The sequence below is a fragment of the Sciurus carolinensis genome, chromosome 8, assembly GCF_902686445.1.
Source record: "Sciurus carolinensis chromosome 8, mSciCar1.2, whole genome shotgun sequence".
Classification (NCBI taxonomy): Eukaryota; Metazoa; Chordata; class Mammalia; order Rodentia; family Sciuridae; genus Sciurus; species Sciurus carolinensis.
The window spans coordinates 60665647-60685523 of NC_062220.1; the positions used below are offsets into that span (position 1 = coordinate 60665647).

Here is a 19877-nt window from a genome sequence, read left to right on the forward strand (position 1 = left end):
ATTTTAGTTCAAGTCTTTTTGCTCTTATTTTTGTTTTTTGTCTCTAAGACCATTATCTCCCTTATCAAATTCTTTCTTCTTAGTGAAATGGGCAGATTATACTTGAAATTACTTTCTTAGCATAGTTTTAATCAGTTAGTTTTCATTTATGCTTTTATTCCCCCAGTGACATTGGCAACTATTTCATTAATCCATAGTTCTTGCAAGACTACAATAAGTTCCTTAAGTATTCTGGACCTTTAATTGGGATAAAATATGAGAATCAACAAAACAAAAATCCGATATCCCCCTCAAGTAACTCACACCATGACAGAAGGGCAGACTCATAAATAGAGAATATGACAGTGTGACATCTACCCCAGGTGTTGAGAAGGGATGCTGGGTGGGAGAAGGGTGCTAAGAGATGGAGGAGGAAATGAGGCCCTACTTGAGGACTGTAGAACACAGGTCAAGGTTTGGAGCATGGGAGAGTACATTAGGACTTATAGGCATCTCACCAAAGAGAGACCCATAAGAAAGCAGAACAGGTACCTGGGTGAAAAGATGTTGGATAAGACTTTGGTATAACTTAAGAGGTCAAGAAGAACAAGACAAATCACTGGAAAGGGAAGTACAAATGACATCAGAAGCATAATGTAACACAAAATATGCCAAATTGCCTTGAATAAGTAGAAACTCATTCTCAGGAATTCAACTTGAAAGCAATACAGGACCATGCAAGGATTTTAAAGAGAGAGTGTGATAAAATGTCCATTTTGACTCTGGTGTCATGGAAGTTTGATTGAATTGAAGGCCAGAAGAAACCTAATGAAATAACCTAGGCAGGAAATTTTATTGTTCTAATTAAGCAGCAGCTATGGGAGGAAAGCACTGGGAAAGATATTTAGTGGGGAGAGGGAGAGAATTAGAAAGTGTATGAACATCCAAACCCTGCTTAGTAATTAGCTAGATAGAGGAGCGGGAAATGTCAAGGATGAGTCCAAGGTCTCAGGCTTGAGTGACAAAATGAAGAGAGATACTATTCCTGGAGGGGAAAAAGGCTAAATTTGGGTGGGAAGTGAGGTTCATGTTATCTGGTTTTAATATTAGCATGTTTATTAAACTATACTGGAACAGTTTCTTAATATCTCTTAATTACTCAAATGGGGAAAATCACTACTGACTTTGAAATCATAAAAATTAGTTGTTTTATCATTTAATGTGTGAAAGGCACTTGTGTACTTTCCTTACATTAACTTGCTTATTTTGAACACTTCGTCTTATAATGAAGATGCTATTATTATCCATCCCTATTCTACAAAAAGGGAAGCAGAGGCAAAGAGGTTTATTAACTTGCCAAGGTCACAAAACTGGTAGATCATAGTTTTAAATCTATGAAATCTGGCCACAGAAAGGATACCTTACCCAATCATTTATACAACTTCTCCCTAAATACAAAGCACTTCACATCATCATTATCAGTGGGATTTGTGGATACCCAATTAGGATAAATAGGCATATATCATCCATTCATTTGTTTAGAAAGAATATGCAGAATACATGTTATATTCAGAGTATGTGCTATATTCATACGTTTTACTGAACACTAGATTTGAGCATAATAAAACCATCCATCATGGGGTCATTTATAATATAATTTGAATATTAAAATGTACCTCATAAAACAAGAAATGGCAAATTTATGTGCTGAAAGGATTTAGACAGTCAAGATGTGAAGTGTTAACATCTGGAACTTGACCAATAGGCACAGAGACATATATGGCCAAACTCAGGAGAGTGATTGGAGTCATGAGATGTAGATTTGGTTCTTTTCAACATAGTTTATAGGTGAAACTATGAAAAGGACAAGATCTCTTAGAAGGTAGGGGATGGAGGGAGAGGCAGGGCCTGGAAAATCTACAGAAAGGAAACTGGGAAATAACAATCTAGGTAAGGGTATAAAAGTTCACTTAACTTTTGAGCCTCAGAGGTCTTCTTTGTAATAAGTGTCAGTGGATCTTTGTTTAAGAGTATGCTAAGAACTATCCACCTTCTAATGTTTTTAAATTTTGCTCTAAAATATGTGGCCATTAGGAAAGTAGCCGAGTAGATCTCCTCCTCTAAACCTCAGAAAACAAACTGAGCTTCATAGCTGTTGCTTTGCCATGGTAAATAATTAAGTATTTTTCTTTTTCGTTTTTTTTCCCCTTCCATTTCAACTGCTTTTATTTATTCTACACGATTTCAGATTCAGAAATGCTCTCCCTGTTACTATGTACAGAAGTCTTGCATGGGAGATTTAAGAGAACAAAATGGCATCATGGATACTCAAGAGGAATATTAATGGGACAGAAAAGATAATGGGAATAATTGTAGTACGCTTCCTTTCTGTTTACCTTTTAATTATAGGATTTGCTTTTCTCCCTTGCATACTCCTATCTTTCCTGACTTCATCTAGGAAGGGGATGATTTTTTTAAAAAACTATTTTGTGGTAAGACAAGAATGCCGCATACAGAAGATTGAAAGAATAGAAGGGGAAAACTTTGAGAGATTCTCAGTGAGACCCCAGAGGAACTGAAGGGTGAAGAAAGACAAAGTGTGATATCAGACTGTACCCCTGCCAGCAGCTGGCCCCTACCTCCAACCAAGAGGAAGTTTGAAGGGAATGTGTGACTAGGCTCAAAAAGAACATCTACTGTACATGCTGTGGTTCCTCACAATGTGGATATTGGAGAAACCACAACCCTTGCCTATGGCAAGGTCAGCAAATCCCCAAAATGGCCTTTGGACTCTATAGTCACAGTGGAACTGACTGAACTGAATGTGTCTGACTTTATCTAAATTCAATTCATGTACTGAAGAAATTTAAAACACTGAATGTACAGAAGGAAGCACGCTGAAGTTTTACATGCAATTGTGGAAGAGAGAACTAAGACACTGGGTGAAATTAATGAGCTTCCTGGACTGACTCAATAAGAAATTCTGCATCTGAGTCTATGTAATTAGCATGATAGAAATTATAGACTATTTCTCCATTAAATTCCACAATTACTTATATGAGGATCTGTTCTTTATTTTTGAAATAGCAAAAACAAAACACCATTCAAATAAAAATCCCAGACTGCTGGGAAAATCAGTGCTAATAACATTCTATTAAACTATCACAGGATTTCACACAAAAAAGTTTCACAGGTAGATATTTATGTCAACCTGGATATTTTTAAAAAGAGTCAAGTATAAGAGATGAAAGATAGACTTTTAAGTTGTCTAAATTATTAAAACTTATTAAGCTAGTCATAGTTCCAGCAACTTGGGAGGCTGGGGTAGGAGGATCACAGGTTTAAGGCCAACCTCAGCAATTTAGCAAGGGCTGGGGTTGTGACCCAGCGGTTAATTGTCCCTGGGTTCAATCCCTGGTACCAAAAAATAAATAAAAATAATTTAGTAATAGAGCTTAATAGAAAGTGAGCATTTTCAGTTAGAAAAGACACAAGATTTTTAATACAACAAAAATCTGTCAATCAAGTGCTTATTATATGGCAGGTACTAGGACATTGCTACTGACATAAGTTTCAAATGACCCTTGCCTTCATTGAGTTTCTATTTTAGCTGGAAGTTCACTCTAAGCAACAGTGTTGATCTGTAAGCATGACCTTCTCACCACATACAGTATTACTTGCATCAAAACTTGTACCTTATTGCATTGTAAATGCACATTTTGTGTCTGCTTTGATATAAATGTCACCCTAGCCACTCTTAAAAGAATGTGGTGCATAGAAACTACACATCTCCCCAAGAGACCAGCCTAAAAGTTAGACAACTCTTTGCTCCCCATTTCAGACAATTAGTTCAACAAGAAATAAACTCAGGAATTAAATAGACAAAAATCCTAGAGTCCATACTGCAGTTATTTGATTCTGGAGGATACAAAATTAGTATTTTAAGACTAAATCATGCCACTGACACAGCTGCCACCAACCTGGATGTCTTTTCTCCAGGTCCTGCTGCCCCTGACGCCAAGGATCCCCAGAGGTCCATTCGCCATGTGTGACTGACATCTGTGCAACTGCCATCAATACCTCTGCTGCTGCCACCACCACCCCACATGCTGCCAATGCAACTGACCCACTGTAGCTGCCACTGAGCCACTGCCTGCTGCTACCAACCCTGCCACTACCGCTTCCACCACCACCCAGAGGTACGCTGCCAGGGAGACTCCAGATTTGGTTGCACAAGGCCTCATCCATCTTGGGGTGCCGGCCAGGGCATGGGGGTTTGAGGTGCCAGCAGCTCTGTCATCATCACATCTCAGGGATCAGCTGCCCCTGTCTTGGGATGCTGGTCAGGACCTGGAGGTTCAGAGTCAGGGTGCCTATGGGTTTAGCTGTGCCTGGGTTCTTCCTGGTGGGAGAGCTGCTGGTTGCCAGTTTATTGCTGCTTTGCAGGACTGCTCCTTCCTAGTGGTCTCTCTGCAAATTCCAACAGCATTAAGATCTTGGGACTGCAATGTGGCTGAGCCTGGGGTATGTGAAACCCAGATCAGTGGGATAGTGACTGGGTCTGCCAGGGCTGGTCTGGGCCAGGCAATCCCATGAGAAGTCAGAGACAGGGCTGAGAAACTTTCAAACACCGACAGAGACAGTTGTTCAATTTTCTATCCAAGTCTTATTTTATTTTTATTTTTAATTTTTTTTCTTCTCTAACATCTCTACCATATTTGTAGCAAGGCATTTTTCAATTGTCAGTTAGTTGAGAATGGTGATACATAAATGGTATTTTGCAGTTTTGTTGTATATTCTTATATTTATTTTTTTCTCTTTGTATGTATTCTTCCTCTCACTCATCTGTTTTCCTGGATTCTTTTTCTACCTTTTCTCCACCTAACAGCCAACCTCTGTTGGTTCCTCTTCCACTCATCCTGTAGATTTTTACTTCTAACTTCTTTCTTTATCCCTCATGATCATCATATCCTATACTACTTCTCTTGCATCTTTGTCCACCATTTGAAATTGTAAACCCTTTTAGCGAATTTTCTGTTTCTATTGTAGACAGTGATTGAACTCATTTCTGTTTATTGTGAGAAAGCAGTACAGGGTAGAATCTGTACTGCCTCAGATCCATACCGCTAAATGGGAAACACACAACATGAAAAAACGAAGAGAATGAATACCCCAAACAAACCAAGATGGTCCAATAACAATCTACTGACAACACAGAAGAAATGTTCAAGGAGTTTAGGAAGTGCATAATCTGATTTCACTACAAGAAGTGAAAGATCACTTCAGTAAAGAGTTGGAGATTCTAGGGAACAACAACAACAAAAAAAAAGCAGAAATCCTCAAAATGAAGGAATCAATGAACCATATTATAAATTCAAAGGAAAGCATCACCAACAGACTAGACCATTTGGAAGAGAGAACCTCAGACAATGAAGATAAAATATTTCATACTTAAAATACAGTTGATCATGCAGAGAAGATGGTAAGAATCTGTGAATAGAACTTCCAAGAATTAGGGGATAACATGAAAAGATCAAATTTAAGAAGTTATTGGGATAGATGAAGGGACAGAGATACAAACCAAAGGAATGCACAATCTTTTCAATGACATAATATCAGAAAAATTCCCAAACAAACAGATTCAAACTAAAGCTTCTCAGCAGAAGAAAAAAAACCAAAATTGTGAAGAGAGAGCTTGCAGATTGGGAGAAAATCTTTACCACATGCACCTCAGATAAAGCATTAATCTCTGGGATATATAAAGAACTCAAAAACCTTAGCACCAAAAACAAAAAATAACCCAATCAATAAATGGGCTAAGAAATGAACAGACTTCACAGAATACAAATCAATCAACATATATATATATAAAAGGTTCACCATCACTAATAGAGAAATGTAAATCAAAACTAAGATTTCATCTCACTCCAATCAGAATGGCAATTATCAAGAATACAAGCACTAGTAAGTGTTGGCGAGGATGTGGGGAGAAAAGTACACTCATACATTGCTTGTGGAAGTGCAAATTGGTGCGACCATTATGGAAAGGGATATGGAGATTCCTCAGAAAACTTGGAATAGAACCACCATTGACCCAGCTATTCCACTCTTCAGTTTATACCCAAAGGACTTAAAATCTGCATATTACAGTGGTGCAGTCACATCAATGTTTATAACAGCTCAACTCCCAATAGCTAAACTATAGAACCAACCTCGGTGTCCTTCAACATATGAATGGATAAAGACCATGTGATATATATGATGGTGTATTACTCAGCTTTAAACAAGAATAAAATCATGGCATTTGCAGGTAAATAGATGGAGTTGGAGAATATCATACTAAGCAAAATAAAACAATCCCAAAAAAACCAAAGGACGAATGTTTTCTCCGATATAGGGATGCTAATCTGCAATCATGGAGGCAGGTTTTAGGGAAGGACAGAGTTACTTTAGATTAGGTAGAGGGGAGTGAAAGGAGAAAAGGAGATATAGGGGTAGGCAGGATAGTAGAATTAAACAGACATTATTACCCTATGTACATGTATGACTGCATGACTGATGTGATTCTGCAACATTTACAAGCAGAAAAATGAGAAATTATGCTCCATTTATAACATGACAATGACAACTAATGTATTTTTTATTTCATAAAATTACATTGAGAGAAGTGTAAGATTTATATTTGGAAGATTTAATGACAATGCATGTTAATTAAAATATGAAACTGATAACAATGTTAGAAAACCTGTCCTTATTCTACTTTTAAACTTCACAAGCACTGAAGGACACACAATTCTTTTCTAGTGAGTACACTCTGGAGTCCTTGGAAAATGCAGCCACACTGTCTCCTACATCCCCTCCACAAGGCTTGCCAATTGTCTGTCATTTCCTCCTATATGACAGTGTTTGTGTGAAAAAGGTCTCTGGGTATGTTGCAAAACATCTTCAACTATTTAGTAGGGTACTACCAAGCACCTAATTAAAAGTGGTACTTGGTACTTGTTCTCCACATGGCTTAATTTGTTAGAAGACACAAAATACAATTCACCTACCCTTTTCCACAAAGAAACAATTGGAAAGTCTGCTGTGGAACCTCATCTTAACGTCCCTTTGTAAACGAACAGTTTGAGGTTCAGTTGATTTCTGCATTTTTACTTAGAACAAACAAAACAGTAAATCTATTTATTAGACTATGTTTTTAATATTCCTGTGCAAGCAAGTATTTCCTTTTCTTGATGCATAGTTCATGGTTTGTGATTCAGAGAGTCATTTTGAATTCGACAGTATTTAGGATTCTAATCATCTGATATGAAAATTTCTCTGTCCCCTCATCTTCAATCTAGATCATTTCTTTTGGGCCACAATAATGTGGTGACACACACTACAGTTTTCATCCCCATCCTTAAGAAAAAACACAAACAACTGACCGTGACATTTTCCCTTTTCATTCATTTTAAATAATTTTTTAATTTCAAAATTTTGTGATTATTTTTCCAAAAATTCTCACTGCAAAGTTTATTTCATAAATACTAAGAATATCAAATAAAATTCCTTATGTAACAACAGCAATGAACAATTTGTGCCAAAAGCAAAATGAATCACAGTCACATTAGGATCATTACATTATACATTTCTTTGCTGTAAATCTTCTCTCTTAAAGTCCTACCTCACAGTCTTAAACACTTTGCCACTGATTCATCAGCACTTTAAAGCCTTTTCTTTTTTGCTTCTTCCTGACAGCATTTCTTCTGAGTTCAGCAGCTTATCTCTTTTCCCAGGTGAAAATTGGTTTATTATCCTCAGGTATTTGTTTTCTTAAACTCTCAGAACAGTTCATTACAAATTTGTCCTTGTCCTTAACAAAAGTATCTGATTCCAAATAATTGGTGTTTGTGTAGTACATCATTTGAAAACATTTCAGACATTTATCCTTTCCCCTGTCAGAGTAACAGGAGTCTCAGGTATTTCTCCACACCTCCGCTTGTATTACCGGTATACCCGAGAACAAGGCAGGTTGTCTCTCTCTTCATTTGATCCAAACCTCACCTGAGTTGAGTTGTCTCACAGAGAGCAAGGTGTTTGCACATATAAGAATCAGCCAGAATACTTTCCCCAGAATGCACCATGGTACTAAGCAACTATTCTGTAAAAACTAAAAGCCAGAGACCTTGAAAAAGTCAAACAGCCTAATTCATGCTCAGGCTTTGAAAAGTAGCATAGAGAGACAAGGGGAATTGCTGTTTTCTGTCAGCAACTGATTCCTCTCTAAATAAGCATACCCTTAAGTTCCCTTTCTGGATAAGTCATTACTCTAGAATTCTTTGCAGTTATTCCTAGTCCTATATAGCATTTATGAACACACCTTTAAAAAAGTTCTGCTATGTAACAAAATCTTCCACGACCCCACAAATAACATATCTGGTGTGCAGTCAGTAAAATTTTCATGCTCACCAATGATCAAAAAATTTCATGTGTGAAAAACTTTTTTTTCCTTCTTGGGAATTAAGAAGATTGTCTTAAGATCCTTTTAATATTTTTATCAGTTGTGACAAGCAGCCAAAAACTTAAAATTTCAGAGTCTCATAAACAAAAGTCATATAACCTCTACTCTGATTTTAAAAGCAGTTTTTCCAACTTGGAAGAGAAAAATCTAATTGGTCAGGACTTATATGTCCTTTTCACAGGATTAATATTATAAAAGGCCTACAAACAAGTAAACAGGAATTTTCATAAAATATAAAATTAGATAAGGACTCACCAGGTAAATTTAGAGAATATGTAGGAATAAAAAGTTTAACTAAAACTACATAAATTTTTTTTGCTACTCTCTGAACAAAAGACAAGAAATGTGCAAATGGAAATTTCATAGAATGAATTTAGAGACTTGTGAAAATGTAAAATTTAAAGGTTAACATCAACTTTATCTGGTTAGCTTATAAATACACTAAAAGAAGTATCAAACACTAAATTATTATAGCACATAGCATTTATTTTCCTAAAGGCTTTAAACTAATGACTGTTATTTAGTAGATGAAAGTGTATCAACTACAAAGATATTTATAGCCATACTCCTAAACAAAAAAAAAAAAAAAAAAAAAAAAATTCTGCTCACCAACTTCTAGAAGAGCGTGCTTGCCCAGTTGTAGAATGAGACCGGCTTCAGGGAGAGTGTCAGAGGAGAGGCAGAAAGTAAACACATGATTTCCACCGCACAGCAACTGAGAGCTCAGAGGAGGCTCAGGGTCTCCACCATTCATTTATCATGAAGGTTGTCCTAACATCTGAAAGCCATTGACATCCTAAGCATTCCAACACTTCAGGCGCATGCCGAACACAAGATAAATATAGATCCCTGACACCTGAGCCAAATGAAATGAAAGTTAACTTGAAAATCTCACTCAGTTTGTGCCTCAGTTGAGGAAAATAAAACCCTTAATCCTTTTCCTGCTGAAACCTGTTATGGCCCCTAACAAATAGTCGCAGTGCTTATGAAACATGAAAATTTAAATTACTTGTTAATAATCAATTCGCTTTTCTTCATGATTACCAATTGCTCTGATGGTAGAGACAGGTTCAAGTTTCCCTTTCCTGATGGAATACAAAAGCATTATTCACTATTGTAGTGAATATTGAGTATTATTTAGTTAACAAACAGGTTTTTGCTTCAGTCATGGTTACAGGTCGAGTGGGTAAAATATGAAGTCCATCTGGTAAATTTCTTAGTATTCAATTTCCTATATAGTTTTAGTAGTAATTTAATAGTAACTGTTTACCTCAATTAATGAGGTGGAATGTGGCATATGTTGCCAGGGTGCTTAGGTTTAAATTATTTCTTTTTTGTTATTATTTATTTATTTATTTATTGTTGTTTTTAGATATATCTTTAATCTTTTGTAACAGTTGTATAGTGTATTTGATTTCGAATGGATTTTTCTTAGTATTCCTGTTGAACCTATGAATAAGGCTCTTACTCAGTCTGAATAGCTCTGTGATTAAAAAGCTATTACTCTGAAGAAATAATGACATTTCTAATAATAAATCACCTGCTAGGATTCATACATGAAAAAGCTCTAATTTCATTTTAAAACAAAGTAAACAGAAAAACTAGAAGGGTCATACTACTCTCTTGATGTGCTGAGGTATTAAATATTTTCAATTTAATGAATCTTTTATAGAATGGCACTAAGGGAAAATCATGCAGAACTACAACTCTTTAATTGAAACTGTGCTGTACCCACCATCAAAGAAAACAACGATGGTTGTTTTATCAAATGGTCAAACCATTATTTTCATATTTTATTAATGCTTCTCATGCATTGAACATTCTCTGTGTACATCATATCATTTCACTCTCATTTCCTAATCTCAAAAGAACTTTCCAATTCAATCTAATATTTCAATCATATTTTTCAGAAAAGAAAATTGAAAGTGAAAGGATAAATATTGACAGTTGGACACATGGCTAATAAGTAATTCATGTGTGAGTCTAACCCACACGATTATGACTTGAGAGTAAGTTTCCTTTTCCATCCTACATTATAGTTACAGGTTAAAAATAAATTTCATCTGTCCTTTATATGTGTCAGAATTGCCATCCCACAAGCAATTCCCCATCTTCTTTTATTTTTCTATTTAAACAAAGTTAGGGAGAGCATAGAAATGATCCCTATGGAGTATTGCCATGACACCAGGAAATTCCCAGAAGCATTTTATATCCCTAACACAAAGAAACGATAGAAGATCTGTAAACCAGAATCCTACGCAGAGATAGCTCTCATCTCTTGAAATTATGTTTGTCAAGCTCTCTTTGCTGGTTTGTAAAGCAGAGTTTGACTTACAAAAGACTGGAGAGGGCTAGTCCTGATGCAGAAAATCAGAGGGTGACAGGGGAGGGATAAATAACCAGGTGGCAAGGTGTTAGTCAAGTCTGGGGCTCAAAGACAGGGAGTCTTCCATGAGAATTAGAGCCACATATTCCCAGATAGCAAAGAAAATGTTGCTTTTCATTATAGGAAGAAATGTTTCATGTATGTAAAATGTTTCTATTACTTGAACTAAAATCTTGTTAAACAACAACTTTTTATAAATTGCTTTATCAACGAAGTCAGAAGACAAATGTTAAAACTTGGGTGAACTCAGCAACACATGAAGCATGGTATAATAGAATGCCGTGGACATTCTAAGCACCATCATCTTTGAATATGGATTATGTCCTATAAGTAAGATGGGAAATCTTGAATTTCCTTTCCATGCATATGTATGCATCATATTTAAATTTTTCATTCCTTGCTGGTCATCAAATTATGAAGCTTGTGTGTTGAGGTCCAAGGAAGAGTAGTGATGGACTGAGTTAAGTAATTGGTAAGTAATTGAACAACACCACTGACACTCTCAACCCAGGGAATTCATCAGAAATTCCTTTCATCCACTCTCTTCAAAACTGAACATGTCATCACAATGTCAGTTAAATGCAGGAGTCCCCACCACACCCAATTGGTTGTCTCTCTAGTGTTTATGAACTGAAGTTTTGAATGAGGTAGCACTGAGACCTTTTCTGGTTTTTGCCAGACAGTGAGCAATATAACTTTAAGCCATTAAAATTGGATTAACAACTGTGCCGCTACTGCCAGCTGTTGCTAGAATGTTTTTCTTAATATATTATTGTGGAACTTCCTATTTCTTTGTGAAATTCTTTTCTCAGAACAAGCTACTAAATTCATCTGTTCATATGCAAGGTCACAGAGACACAGGAGTCATAAAAGTGTTCATATTTTCCTCTCCCCAATACTTCCCAACTCCTGTTTCTCCCCTGCTTTCTGCTATCCCTTCTTCAGATGTCATTCTTCATCCAGCCAGCATCAGCCTGTGTGATTACTGACATTTGATTCATCCTTCAGTATGTCCTGCTCAATGTGCTTAGAATGTTTAAATTAATAGTATGATGCTTTTCAAAATTCCTTCAGATATATTGAAATTTTAAATGAGAGATCAGTCCCTCATTTGTTCATTTCTGCCCATTGTGTAAGAGTTAGCAGTTGCCTGTTCTTGAACATCTGGCTCTGAACCTAACAGGGAAGGAACAGTTTGTGGTCTTCCAGGGAAAACTGGCATACACTGCTCTACCTACTTGAAAACAATGAGTAGTGTTCACTGAAATGCTTGCACATTAACCTTACTAACATATGTCTAGGAAAAACCCATTTGCGAAACACCCTTGAATAATCAACTTTTTTAAAGTTTGTATTTAGGACCTGAAAGCTATCGGGTTGCTCATTTGTACCTGCTTCTGTTAGCCTGCTCTTCTTCCCAGGGGTCACTGTTTTCTATGTTAGCATGGAATAAGCAATTTCACCTAAAGACATCCTTCCTAAGGAACACTTTCAGGAGAGCTATGATAAAAGTTTAATATTAAACTTCTCTGCTTATGTCATTCTCCTCAAATCTATCACGTTTGAAATGCCCTTATTGTAAACATCAGTTTAAGGTGAAGCTTTGATTGTCACTGTCTCTGAAAACTGACTTTAAAATATAGTTTTCTTGGAAAATGGTAAGGGTGAGTGGTTAGGCATTTTTACCACACAAGTGATAAGTATGTGTGTTTATGCAGATGCTAATTATCTAGAACTAGTGATTCATAATGTATATCTACATCAAAATATCATCTTGTATATAATATATTGCAATTTTAACTGATAATTTTTAAAAACTAAATGACATTTTATGTATTTGAAGAAAGCATACTTTAGAGAATAATGTTATAGGCTTGGAATTAAAAATTAATTAAGATTGATGGGAATCACTACCATCAAAAATAATTTAATAAGTCTTTGAAGCCTAAAATTTTTGCTAAACTCTGTATCCTTTTCTTCCCTCCCTTCCAATGTCACCTTCATTAATTATAAAATTCTACAACAATTTGCATTAAACAGTTTAGAATCCAAAGCTACATTTTTTTATTTTTAAGATGGATGGGTGGTCATTTAATCATTTATTTATTCAATAGAAAGATATATTAAGATTGTCAATATGAACATATTATACTGCTCCTTTAGGGGAAAAATAATAAATTAAGAGCCAAAGTTTGTTTGCTTAAGCTTCTTTTTGTTTAGCAAAGGGAGACAAGCAAAGTTGGAAGTCGAGGGTATTTCCACATACACATATATGTAGGTTGTATATATGTGTGTGTGTTTGTTTTTGTATGTGTGTTTAAACTTGTATATGTATACATGTGGGTATTTGTGGATACATATGGGTAGTGTCTGTGTCCATGTGTGCACAGGAGCTAAATGAGCTAATATCTAAAATTAGGTAGATTTTCACTAGTAACCAATTAGGGAAGCATTCAAAGATAAGGAACCAGCAACTGCAATGAGCCTGCCATGGACAGAAAACAGTATAGATTTAGGTAACCGAAAGTAGAAAGCAGAAGGGCCAATGCCAATATGGTGGAATATAGAGAATAGGGAAGATAGTAAGAGATGATTTAGGACAGTTAGGGAGAGGCCAGATGTCATAGGGACTTGTAGGGTTTTACCCTAAAATGAGAAGGTTTTGAAGTATTTTAATCTGGAGAGATACATCATTGGATCTAATTTACATGGACAGAACAAAGTCTCCGACAGCAGTGAGAATAATGGATGGAAGAGAGGTGAGAATAGATGTGGAGAAATTAATAGGAACACCATTGCTAAATGTAATGTAACTTGGCCTAAACTGGGGGAAACCATGGACTGAAGAAATATTTAGGAGATAAAATCAATAGGTTTTAGTCATGGTGGTGGTATGTGAAGAAAAGAGAATGGGATTCACTGAAAAAGACTTTTAATGAAAACTATTATAGAAATCATTCTATACCTTAATATGAACACTCAGTCTTCAGATAACACATGAGAACACATCAGTATGTAGTAGGAGCTGAAAAAGTATTTCCTGAATGAAAGAGTAAATAAATAGATGAGTACACGAATGGAACTGAATCCAAAGTGAATTCAGAGTATGCTGATACTGCAACATCAACACCATCAGCACTCAATCTCCTTGGGATCTTCAACTTGAGGTTTGGTATATGCAGATTCAACCAACCATGCATGGAAAATATTTGAAAAAAAATGTGTGTACTGAGCATGTTAGATTTTCTTCTTGTCATTATTCCCCAAACAATACAACTATTTATATAGCACTTATGTTACCTATTATAAATAATCTAGGGATAATTTGAGGCTTATGGGAAGATCGTATAGGTTATATGCAAATATTACAACTTTTTATTTAGGTTCTTGAGTATCTTTACACTTTAGAATCCTCAGAGGTCCTGGAACAATCTCCCAAGTATACCAAGAGACAATAATGTATGTTTAGTTTGGTTAATCAGAGGAAGCTTTTACAAGCTTGCGATATGAAGAATAACAACATACCATATGATACTTTAGAGACCAGACTAAGGAGATACTTAATTTTCACAGAGCAAGGACCACAAAAAACAAACAAACAAAAAAACTCCAATACTGAAAGGAAACATGTTAAACATGATTTAGAGAAACTCTATAAGAGTCTTAACACACATCTGGTTATGTGTATAGAGCTTGTAATCTAATGGAAACTTAGGTCCCGCTGGACCAAGAGCAAATAATATCCACAGGACATACAGTCCCTTTTCCAGCATAACAAAACAACAGGCTGATAGCCAATTATGGTAGCAGCCAAGCAGATGTCCCACTGGTTTTTAAATCAGACACAGAGCCTTGGTGTATTATAATTACTCCTTGCATGCTGTTAGCATTTTTATTTATAAAATTTTGTTCTGATGTTATCAAGTAATCATCAGCAATAATCAATACTTATGTACTTTGATTGTGAGCAACTGTACAGAGCAGTTTTAGTGAACTGCATCTCCTACCTCTTTTTGTTCAAGAGAAACATGGGAAGATTAATTAGGCAATGCAAAAGTTGATCAAACAGTTCTAGCAAAGTTCTAGAACTGAGAAATTCAGTCTTTATCAAATTGGTTCCTTCACATATGGTCCCTTCATTTGTTGTGTATCTTTTTTATGTAAGGATCAAATATTTATTCTCTTGACTGGTCTTTCTCTGTCTACTGTTTGCATTACTTTTGTTTCACCTGTATTCTAAATGTAGGTATCTGTGAATATCTAGGTTTATATTTCCCTTTTGCTTCCTGTATGTTCCCTTCTTTGATGATGTAGTCTCTCTCTGGGCTTAATTTTGTACCTCTACTCGGTAATTTAAAAATCTATTTTTTGATTCATAAATTCTATCCTTATAGTAAAATTTGTTCATATTTCTGAAAATTTTCTATATTATCTACTATATCATTTAATATTTTAACTTCTGAGATGATAACAATATTTAGTATTTTATAAATTCAAATGGAAGTTTGGAAAAGTTAAGTAATTCATTTCACTCTCATAGTGCTAAGGTGACCAGACTTGGGACCAGATGACCATAGATCTATGTCTTGTACCCTGGATACACTCAGATGCTCTTATACACTCTGGTGTGGTCGACTTTTTGTGGTATAGCTGCATGCCAAACTGCTGTGGATATTTCTACCCAGGTGCCTAAGCATGTCTTCCCATCGCTATCTCTAAGTGTGCATTGTCAATTTCCGTAAATTATATCAGCACACTTCTGTCACCAGCTTGAAACTGTCCATTATGCATCCAACATCTTCTAGTTCCTTACAACTCTAACTTCTCCATGCACTTTCCGTGTCTCCTGTGTTGCATTTTTGCTATGGCTGACTAACTGATCTCCCTGCACATAGATTTGCTCCCTTCTTAACTATCAGATTAATATTCTTAAAAACATAAATATAGTTTTTATGACTTATTTATAATCATCTTCATCTAGTTAAAAGGCATTAACCTCCTTAAACTAGTATTTATTTAAGGTCCTCAAATATAATTTCTATACTGGTATGAAGTCTGTTCTTTAATGAAACAATCCCTGTAGCATTTATTACTACTTAAAATATTTCTTCTATCTAGAATTTTCAATTCTTAACCTCAATTTTACTCTCCAAATTTAATGTTAACAAGCTGTGTACAGCTGAGACTTTAAAAAAAAAATACCATGTCTAGTCTCCATCCCAGCCAAAATGAATTTGAATTAATGGTATTTCCACATTCAAAAATTGCTGTTAGTGCTTTCTGACAGCATTGTACAAATGAAAGAAGCCACTTCTTCAGGACACTTCACTGTACTCTGCAAAAACATTACTGTAATATATATATTATATATATTAACATACATATGCATATATTACCATTACATATATCACATCATGTATAATGTTTGCATTATAAATAATATAGCATATATAATATATCACATATACAATATAAATAGCACCCTTTAGTCTTGTGCTGTGTACAGAAAGCATTATAATATTCAGCATCACACAGTAGTCTTCAAGATTCAATGAAAGTATCTCATCTGTGATGCCTTCTTCATTTTCCCTTTCCCTGGCAAAAGCTCTGTCTATAACAGCTTCCCACAGATGAAGCCTTATCTTATCTGTCAATTTAAATCCATATTTAATCATTCTATTTAATTTAATATAGAATGGCTGGATACTAAACCCATTATTTAATACGTAGATATCTCATGAATAATAGTTTTAAAAAGAAGGATCCTAGAGTGATAAATGTGGTGGTTTTGATTTTTATTACACCTATTACAAAAGGTATTTAGAATAATACTAAACACCTAGCATTGTTGGAGACATGAAACAAAGGACAAAGAAAATAATTGAGGTGGGAAATGGATTTGCCTAATACCTTAGCTAAGGAACATTAGTTCACTGGAGCATAAGCTTTAAGTTCCCTGAAAGTCAGAATCACAGGCTACTGCAGTGTGTCAAAGCTTTCATAGATAAAGGAAAATTTGATACTTCAGGAGACATCAAGTTTCTTCAGGCACAGAACTCTAAGACAACTTGAAGATCTTTCTAAAAGATATACATTAAAAGAGGAAGTGTTTTCAAAATATCCTAATAAAATACTCAGTAGAAAAGATTGCCTTCAAGGATTCAGAGTCTATAAGCTCTCACATGACTTGACCCTTCCACTTCATGCTCACAGCCAAAATATTCTGACTTCCTGTAATATTCCAGACAACATTCTGCCTCTGGACTATTCCTTCAGTGGCTGTTCCACTAGATTCCTGTTTCCAAGATATCCGCATCTTAGTTTTATTTGCTCTTTTCATTCAGTGTCTCTTCTCCAATGTCATATACCCAGAAATCACTGTTTATCACAATGGTCTCTCATCATATGCTATCTTCAGGCACACTTTATTGCATTTATCAAGCTACCTATTTTACCACATATTAATTTTATATTTTAAAAATTCCTAGTTTTTATATTCCCTTTGAAAATGTAAGCTCCTTAAGATCAGGAGAATTTCTCTCTTGGGTTCACTGCCATATCCACTCTGCTCAGAATACTCAGCACAGACATATATCTGGTGGGCTAAGACATATATTTTGGCTAGTGCAAGAAAACTTTTGTATAATTTTTACTGCATTACGAACAACTAAAATTGTTCAGAATTTAACATTGAACCTTAATTTCATGAAAGAATATTGGTGGGCATCCAATACACAGATTTTGGATTACTTGTCTTGATACAGGGGGATGGGAATTAATACAAAAAATAATTTTATATTACTACACAATAAATTACCACAAACTTTGTTCTTTTATTGCTTCATAGTTCTGTGTGCCAGCTATCCATGCATAGGATGACTAGATTCTCTTCTCAGTATCTCTCAAATCTGAAATTAAAGTTTTGGCTGAGCTGAATTCTCACTTGAGTCTTGGGGTTCTCTTCCAGGCTCATATAACTGTTGATTAAGTTGAGTTCTGTGCAGTCGGAGGACTGAGGTTCCTGCTTCCTTGTTGGTGGTTTTCCAGGGTTTGCCCACTAAGAGGCTGTCTTGGGGTCCTAGCTAGGAGGCTTTTTCACAGTATGGAAGATGACCTCCTTAAAGTCAACAGAGGAGTCTCTTATACTTTAAATCCCTATTGTCTTTTTAAGACTTCCCATCTGCTTAACTCAGGATCTACAAAATCCCTTCACATTTATCACAAAACATTTACAACAGAACATACAGTACTATTTTCCAGCACTGAAACAGAAGGCTGGAGACTGGGTACCTTAAAAAGAAAATAGGTTTCTTTAGCTCACAGGTTTGGTGGATGAAAGTCCAAACAGCCTGACACTGATTCTGGCACATGTCTCAAACCCGGTGTGTTTTATCATGTCAAATAGCATGTGCATCTGTGGGGAAACACTATAAGACAGGCAATTAGAGAGCAGGGAGGGGTAAGCTTTTCTCTTTTACAACAGCTCACTTTTGCAAGAAATAACTCACTTGGTAAGACTAGCATTAATTCTGTCTGACAACCACCTTTCACTAGACCCTACCTTTTAAAAGTTCCACCACCTCTTAATATGCCAAACTGAGGACCAAGCACAGGAGCACTTGAGGGACACAATCAAACCATATTTGAACCATAGCAATACCCTAATCATGAAGTTAAAGTTATCATAATTACCGTCCTTCATCTAAGGCAAAAAATTACACATGTATGTATGCCGGACAGCAGAAATGTTGGGGGTCAACACAGAGTTCTCTCTACTACATCTAATATGCTATTATCCCAAATGAAACCTAACCAAAGTTGTTACTAGTGATATTCTGAAGAGCGAATAAATAAATGACTATTTACCTGTATGGAATTGGCACAGTTATTGAAGCTTCTCATTCTGTTTTTAAACAGGATAACAATGTGATTTAAGTTCTAGTAGCTATCATTCTCAGTATTAAAAATTGTTGTGCTTGAGAGCTCTGACTGCATTCAGTGGTAGAGTGCTAGCCTAGCATTCATGAGACCCTGGGTTCAATGCCCAGTATTGGAAAAAGGTTAAAATTAAAAAAATGATTGTACTTGTGATCACCATCTTACACTAATTATTTAATTAGAGACAGTAATATGAAAAATGGTACCAGGAATATTTAAAAATTAATATGTTCCCAGTGCCACAAACCATCTTATTTTAGTTATGCCTTATATTTAAAACAGACACAGTCTCATATTAGGGATTGCTATAACAATAATCATGCAATGTGAATCCTTGCACTCCTTGTGAAGAAATATGCAAAATTTTAAGTCATGTCTTGTAATTCTAATGCAATCTATAATCTTAATATTAGTGCACTAGAGATATATTTTTCTATTTAATAGTCAATATCTACATGTAAAAATGGCAGCCCATTTGCTCTTTATAAAGAGGCATTCTCAGGCATGTTTGTGGAAAGTATTGGGGGAGTACATGAGGAACTGAGAAATCTACAATTTCTTCATCAATGCATAGATCACTAAACAAATACAACAGAAGAAGCTATCATGGTGCCCATGATTTTAGGATTTGAGCATTAAAAATCAGGAAGATTTTCTGAGCTTGTGAGCAATATGTAGGTGATACTATACAATCCTGCCATTAAACACATTAATATTAACTTATTTATCAAGTGTTCATTAGACCAAATTTTATAAAAACTTTTTTTCATCTTTAAAATTTGGTGTAATAAATTATAAAGATGTAGATGAGTTGGAAGGATTCAGCCCTTAGTCTTCATCTAGAAAGTTAAGGGATGCTATCAAACAATACTGGGGTGCAATTGGGTCTGAACACATGCTGACAGCACACAGTGAAGCTGGGAAGAAGTACCAATTTTCAGGGCTTTTATCTCCCTCCCCAACATTTCAACACACACTGCAGCCACATAAATACCATAAGCAAGTTGTACCCACACTTAAAGTACAACATGTAAGATGGAAACTTCATGGGAAGTGTGGCACAGCTAGGTG

The 19877-nt window shown here is 35.6% G+C and overlaps 2 protein-coding genes across 5 annotated transcripts in view; one reads left to right on the plus strand and one right to left on the minus strand.

Moving 5' to 3' along the window:
- Cd36 (CD36 molecule) overlaps positions 1-9235 on the minus strand; it is a 75318-nt gene extending 66083 nt beyond the window's left edge. The window contains exon 1 of one of the 2 annotated variants that reach the window (XM_047561275.1): positions 9092-9235. The gene's annotated coding sequence lies outside the window, so the exon portion shown is untranslated. The remainder of the gene's footprint in view (positions 1-9091) is intronic. The other variant, XM_047561271.1, reaches the window with a different exon arrangement.
- The window catches only part of Gnat3 (G protein subunit alpha transducin 3), a 282850-nt gene that overhangs the window by 124991 nt on the left and 137982 nt on the right, over positions 1-19877 (plus strand). For all 3 annotated transcript variants that reach the window (XM_047561277.1, XM_047561278.1, XM_047561279.1), the window contains one exon: positions 3979-4178. The gene's annotated coding sequence lies outside the window, so the exon portion shown is untranslated. The remainder of the gene's footprint in view (positions 1-3978; positions 4179-19877) is intronic.